This window comes from Alosa alosa, chromosome 18, assembly GCF_017589495.1.
Source record: "Alosa alosa isolate M-15738 ecotype Scorff River chromosome 18, AALO_Geno_1.1, whole genome shotgun sequence".
NCBI classification, from domain to species: domain Eukaryota; kingdom Metazoa; phylum Chordata; class Actinopteri; order Clupeiformes; family Clupeidae; genus Alosa; species Alosa alosa.
In genome coordinates, this window is record NC_063206.1 from 12,855,257 (window position 1) to 12,862,756 (window position 7,500).

Genomic DNA, 7,500 nt, shown 5'->3' on the forward strand with positions numbered 1-7,500 from the left:
GGTTCTGAAGAAAACATTAAAGTATTGATCTTTATTTATCGATCGGGCAGCGCGCATAGTTAAGGCTGACACAAATCAATCAAAATAAATTTAAAATGATGATAGCGTATAGGAGATCCCGGGTTTGGGCCGCGAGCTTAATTAGTGAAATGGGGAGAGGGAACCCAAAGCAATATCAGACAGTAATACAGAGCTGGGGAGGCCAGCGGCGAGCCAGATTAGGCATTTGTATTGTATTAAGGCGAACAATTCTGGAGCCAAGGTTAATGAAAGGGCATAGTACTTTAGGCCCGCATAATCCGCAGATAAAAAGACCTCTGTACACAAAGGACTAATGTTCCCAGCTCCAAATGTGCTGAAAAAAAAAACACCCATGCACACACACAGGCACATTAAATTAAAACAAACAAGTCACCACTTTGACTCATGTCATCAACAGATATGACGACGATGTCAAAATACACACTAATCAAGAATAGAGAGTGTTGCTCTGAAACATATTGGTTCAGTTCATATCATATCAGACAGTTTAATCTGAATAATGGGGTTTAGCTGCTGATGCCCTGTTCAGTTGTAGGCCATGCAGCAGGTCATAAAACAGTGTATCAGTTTCTTGCGGCATTGTTGGTGTAGTGTAGTTAAATATTTGGTAATTTTTTAGAAACTATTGCAGTGCCTGTTGAAATATGATATTCCTGTAGAAAACCCAAGGCCCAATTACATCCCCGCAGGTAGGCCTGCTTTACAAAATAGGATGATAGGGAAAAAACATCATTCCAGCTATTCATTCAATAATGAATACTGAATATTATATTATAATAATCATAATAAATGTGTAACGAGCAGAGTTTAAGCATGGCAGCATGTGATATTTGGTACAGGTCAGAATGACTAAAACAGCTGTTTTGAGTTAAGGCTATATGTTGTTCAAAAACAATCTCTAATAGCCTATAAGTGACATCACGCTCTGTCTGCCACTCATTGGGTGTGTTCGAAACGGGTAAAGTTGCTGCCTTTTAAGATATCTAACTGGGGAGCAAGGCAGCAAGTGCGGTTCGAAACCGAAAAAAACAAATTCTGCTGCCTTTTAAGATATCTTAGAATTCCCAAATAACGGTCATTTTTGGAGGCAGCATCGATGCACACTTCATGCTCCCTCCTACCCATAATCCCCTTACGGCAACGCGTCTGAAACAGCTAGAAAGGTAAACAAACATGACGGATGACATCGGTAATGGCTGCTGAATCTGTTTAAAATGTCATTTGTGTGACCTTATTTTGCTTAGATTTGTAGATTAGAGATGATAAATAAACAATTTACTATCTGATTATGCCATTGTTGTAACCATTAATAGCGTCTGGTCTGATATATCTGCCGGCCGTAAAACTAATTTATACCGTTAGCCTGCTAGCTTACGTAAGCTAATTTAGTTTAACGTCAGGCCTTTGCTAACGTCATACCGTAGTGTTAACCAAAGATTCTAGAGTGCTACGCTCATTTTTAAAAGATCTATTTAATCCAAAGTCATGTCTAGTGAGACAGCTCTCTATGTAGGGAGGGAGGCAGTAGGCAGCTGTCTCCCGTTTCGAACACACCCATTGTCTGCAGCTGATCAAAATGGCATAAGCCTAAAGCTTTGAGTTATGGCTATATGGTAAGCCTGTTGAATAACTTGATGATACAGAAGACAAACCATTTAGTTGAATTATGATTTTTATGAAATTTGCAACAATGTCACTTAAAAAACAGTCTGTCTGCTACTCGCTGTCTGTAACTGGTCATGTTCTGAATGGGTGGCATTCTGAAACGTCCTTAAATTTGGGACCATTATCGTTTGTTTGGGACCTTGCAGTCGGAATTGTCGGTTTGAATTGCCACTGCATAGCCTACCCGTGTTTGTTGGCGTGTTGTTTCAAATTTCGAGGAATCATTTTATGCCAGCAAACTCCTCCACAGCAAACTCTACCACAATTTCAAAGGAGGCTACACATAAAATGCAGCCCTCTGCCAAGGCCAAGTGCCAAGTATCTCACAACCTTGGCAAAAGTAAAACTAGAGTCACCTTGTGAACTGGAGCCACTCTACAATGTCATGTCTTCTTCTTTGGCCCATGCTACACCTTTCCATCTAATTGAATTGGGAAGGTAGTGTTTTTGCATTTTCCTGCTTACAGAAAGAAAAAATAAAGTGAAAAAAAACACACATTGAAAACATAAACTCCTTGATGGAAATAAAAGTTCATAGTTTATTTCAGTAATCAGCATGACCTGAAAAGAGAAGTTCACAAACTCTTTTTTCTTCGGGAAGGTCAGAAAAAAATGCACGTTTGGGTTTATGCGCTGCATACACACTATAAGAAGCATTTTACACTCGCGCTAATATTAATGAGTTTACAAGGACCCTCGTGTTATAATTATGTAGAGCAAAGACAGGATCTTACTGGGCCACGACTCCCAGAGGGATACACAAATTCACCATGCCAGCAAAACTCGCCTACTTTTGACAAAACACTTTACACGCGCGATACAAATAACACTCCGCATCCCTCACCACTCGCGCAGAATGGACCGGCCGCATCTGCTGTAGCTTAACCTCCGCAATATCCTTGATTTTTTATTATTTATTTATCTTAACTGCACTTGTGCTGTTTAGAGAGAGTCCTCCGCAGCAGGCCGTCCTCCGCAATGTGGAGTTGTTTGAAATAAGCGGCAGCCCGAGACCTGCTGGAGGAGGTTTGGAGCCAAGAGATCCGACATTACTGTTTTTTTCCCCCGATATCTCAGATGTCATGCGGAAGGCCTGTGCAGGTCTCATTACTGCAGGTTCAAGGGAAGTGTTACCCTTTGTTTACCAGAATGCTCAGCTATCTTTTCCCCACCCCCCCACTTTTAAAAAAAGGCTGAAAAAAATAAGTCGGTTGACAAGCTCATTAAAACGATATACTCGCTGACATGTGGTCCTTCGCAGCGGAGAGAGAGAGAGAGAGCTCAGTCCTGACAGCAAACAGCATCTAACAGAGATAAGAGATTTAAGTCTGTGTTAATTATGCTCTATGACCTCCATGTCAAAACACAATGTATCCTTTCTGCACACACTCACACACCTCCGCTACCATCTCCAACTCTCCTCTACCCCTAACACTCCTCCTCTCCTCCTTGCTGTCACAAGTGCGAGGCTGCCCAACATAAATCAAAGACAGGATGGGCCAGAGAGATGGCATTCAGCTCCAACGTTCAGTCAACCTGTCTTCCGCTGGAGCGATAATTACAGGGAGGGGTGTTGTAATTAGTGCACCTCTCACTGTGTTTGTGTCTGTTTGTGCCACATGGAAAAAAAAAAAGAGAGAGAGAGAGAGAGAGAGAGAAAGGAAGGAAAGAGAGAAGGAAAGAAAGGAAGGTACAGGACAAACCTGGAATATGACAAAGACTCCCAGCAGTCGCACCATATGGGACCGGCTGGTTTGTGTCGACTACAGCAGAGGGTTATGAGGAGAGGAGTCAAACTTGCACTCGCTTAGCAACAGGGATCTCTCGGCGAAACAAAGACAAGCCGACATGACACGAAGCGTCCTCCGCGTACCAGCAGAAGAAAGCCTGCCGCACGATCGTGCCTGTCGCCCCGGCGCTACCGCAAGCGTTAAAAGCAGTCCTGTCTAGGGGAGAAATCTAGGTTGCTTCCATCTCCCTGACAGTACAAAAAAGAAGTGTGCTTCCGAAAGAGCAACATGAAAAAGTTTGTGATCAGTTTGAGAATAATTGCTTTAAAAAGAAACCTGTCATCTGTTCGCGCCATCTTTCCCTCGGAGGTACCGGAAGGTGCGCGCTGGCAGAGAACAAACAGCGTGGTGTTTGAGTTTAATCTCAAGACGGGCCTAGAAACCTGCGAGTGACCCAAAGGAGAGGGAACAACATGAATAAACAAGATCAAATTAGCCATGCTAGCAATGTGTGGGGCCCCAACACCACCATGGAAAAAATGAGACACAGAGATGGAGAAGAAAAAGAGTTAGAGTTAGAGACACAGAGAGTTGGTAAGGATGTGTGTGAGTGTGTGTGTATCTGTGAGCATGCATATGTGTGTGTGTGTGTGTGTGTGTGTGTTGTGTGTGTGTGTGTTGTGTGTGTGTGCAGAGGGGCATGTTGTTGGTGTTGTTGTCTTGTTGTCTTGAGAGTGGGGGGTGTCGCTCCCCGTTGGGAAAGCAGCGGGGTGACTCCCCCACGTTGTCTCCTCACCATCTGCCCGCGTGCAAGCGAGAGGAGAGGAAGAGAGAGAGGATGGAGAGAGAGAGAGAGGGAGGAGAGGAGGAGGGTGAGGGGGATAAAGAGGGAGAAGACAGAGAGAGAGAGAGAGAGAGAGAGAGAGGAAAAAAGAGGAGAGAGGAGGGAGGAGGAAAATGGAGAGGAACAGGGAGGCAGGCCCAGCCCACTCCCTCTCAGCACCACAACCCACAGAGCTCTGGAGGGGGGGTGGGGGTGGAGACAGGAGACAGGTTGGTGGTGGTGAGGGGTGTGTGTGTGTCTGTGTATCTGTGTGTGTGTGTGTGTATGTCTGTGTATCTGTGTGTGTGTGTGTCTGTCTGTGTGTGTGTGTTCAGAGGGAGGAATTTTAGCAAGCTTGCAGGAGAGTGGCAACAAGAGTTAGTTATCGCTCTCATTCTACAATAGTTCTGATGAGCTTAACTACTGAGATAGCTCTAAAAGTGGGTGAGACAGAGGATGAATGAGCTTCATATGTGATTTAGACATTAGGAAATAGTCAGGTACTGAAAGCTTCTTTTTCTTTAGGTCTTCTCTGTCTGTGTTTGGTGTGATCAGACACACACATCATACTCATGCTTGGCTACAGTTCTAGATATTCCATACTGGGTCTGCAAAGCTTTATTGAAGCCTCTCTAAAGCAGGCAGCCACTATCAATACGAATAAGAACATTTGCTCAGACAAGTTGCCACCTGGCTCTTGACATCTTCACATGTTTCCTCCAGAGATCCAACCACTCTCCCTGTACTATTCTGAGTTCCCAGAAGGCATTGTGTCTGAGAAAGGTCGGATTTTTCTGAGTGACGAATATGGTGCTGCTGGCATTAGACAGGTAGATTGGCAAGGAGGTTGGCGCTGGTCAGCCACACAAGCCGGACCAGAACAGAGACTCATTTGCACGGCTCCAACACTCACCACTAATAGAAAAAAGAAACCTGAGCAAACCGGGATTGACACCTGCATAGTGTGTGTGTGTGTGTGTGTGTGTGTGTGTGTGTGTGTGTGTGTGAGTGTGTAGGGGGGAGTTTAACAGTCTTTACAATTACTAATTCAGCCAAGAGGCCAAGAGGTTCATAAAAAAGCAATGAGGAGGCTGTCACTGCATCCACTGATAACTTAAAAGGTAACTGTGCCAGGGGAGAGCATCATTATTTTGATGTGAGAATCTTTTGGGCTTTCAAAACTCTCCCTCTTCGTTTTTTTTTTCTTTTCATACAGTGTGTGCAGGGAGTAAGGAAGCACGACTTCTTAAGTGTGTGTGTGTTATGTGTGTGTGTGATTTGGGAGAGAGAGAGAGAATGAGAGAGAGAGAGAGAGAGAGAAGAGTGAGAGAGAGATGAGGGGAACAAAATAGAAGTGGACAGGAAGGGGAGAGAGCAGAAAAGAGCCACAGCTTAAAATTCCTGCGAGGTCACGGCTGGCCGCTACAACATTTTTTTTTGCCAACTTAATAATAGATGTTTTAAAGTTTAAGTGCTGCCTGAGGGTCTTGCAGGCGTTCATTAGGAAACGCACGGCCCATTCCAGCCTCTCACATGCCGCTTTCTGGACTAATAAAGAGAGAGAGAGAGAGAGAGAGAGAGAGAGATGGACATGGAGGAGAAGGTAAAAGACCAAAAACACAGAGAACGGATCGTACAACAGGGAGTGATTATGAGTAAGGAACAAATCAGGAGATACTGAGTGACAGAGAGTGAGAGAGAGAGAGAGAATGAAAACAAGGGAGAGAGAATGTAAGATAAAAAAGACTGAACCAGTTTGACTCAGGAAGCATAAGAGTAGAGAAGTATGATAAAAGGGAAGAGAAATAGAAAATGAGAGAGAGAGAGAGAGAGAGAGAGAGAGAGAGAGAGAGAGAGAGAGAGCTGGGGCTTTGGCACTGATAAAGGGTGAGGGTATTCTGATTCCGTGTTTGGGCGCACTTCTGGGGGAGAACATAAATTCAGATGTGATAAGAGAGCAGGGCTCCTCAGCTCCTGCTCACTGTCTCAACTCTGCACACACACACACACACACACACACACACACACAAACACACACACATGGGTCCAATCTTTTATTTATCGGCAACACAACGCACCGTGGCACTGCACAGAGCACGGCAAAGCATAGCACAGAAACACAGTGGCAAAGGGAGCAGACAGAAAGAGAGAGAGAGATGACGAGAAGAGAAGAGAAGAGAAGAGGAGAGGAGAGAAGAGGAGAGGAGAGAAGGGTGGTGGGGTGGAGTGGGGTGGGGTGGGAGAGATGTGTGTGTGGGGGGCACAATCGCATGTACATGAAGTACACAAACGAGAAGGAAAAAAAAATAAAAACAACTCCACAGAGAAACTGTCTCACTGTCTCTTGGTCCTCACATGAAAGGAGAGGCACGCACTATACGTTTGCCACAGATTTCCGCTCTAACGTATGCAAAACATGCCAGAGCACACAAAGCCATATGCCCAGAGGAAGGCCAGTGAGTCTCCTTGGACACCAGATGCATCGTCTCCATGCTGAAAGAGCAAAAAGAGACAGGAATAGACCAGATGAAATGGCCTTGCGATGAAACGCCGCTGCACGCAATATAACTGTACGCTATCAAGGGTTTACACGGTACAGCGTAACACAGTGACACAGGGAGAAAAACACCGTACTGTGGGACTCTGTTGGTAAAAAAGAACTGCACTTTCAAGTGTAGGAAAAAAAGAAAACACAATGATTGAGTATGTGTGTGTGTGTGTGTGTGTGTGTGTGTGTGTGTGTGTGTGTGTGTGTGTGTAACACTTGATCTTTAGATGAGTATGATGTGCTTGTCAGCCTGTGTGTGTGTGTGTGTCCTTGATGTAGCAGAGCAGCAGGCCTAGCAGTCCAAAAAAGAAAGAAGTGAAAAAAAAAAAAAAAAAAAACTTTGACTGGTCTTCCCTGCCGTCGGACATCTGTAAATGCAGCGTTTGGCTCTTTCCGCCCAACGCCAGTGATGGACATGAAAACACTGTTCCTCCCCAACTCCATCTGCTTGCTGCAGATGTCTCAATCAAGGTAGCAGCTGCCTGGTGTCAGAGCTGCCAGGGGAGGCCAGGGCTACTGTTATACATGCTTCTGTTTAAGCAAGGAGGGGCTGGGGGGGCTTGGAGGGGGGTGGGTGGGGTATGGCTGCTATCTGCTGCCTGCTACCTGACCCGTCGCATGGCTGCCTGTCAGCTAGCCACACGCCAGCCCGGCAACAGACACAGAGGTGCAGGTGGACGAGCACACACACA

General features: G+C 45.2%; 1 long non-coding RNA gene across 4 annotated transcripts in view; it reads right to left on the bottom strand.

Annotated features, from left to right (window-relative positions):
• The window catches only part of LOC125311702, a 179,144-nt gene that overhangs the window by 96,158 nt on the left and 75,486 nt on the right, over positions 1 to 7,500 (bottom strand). The window lies entirely within an intron of this gene.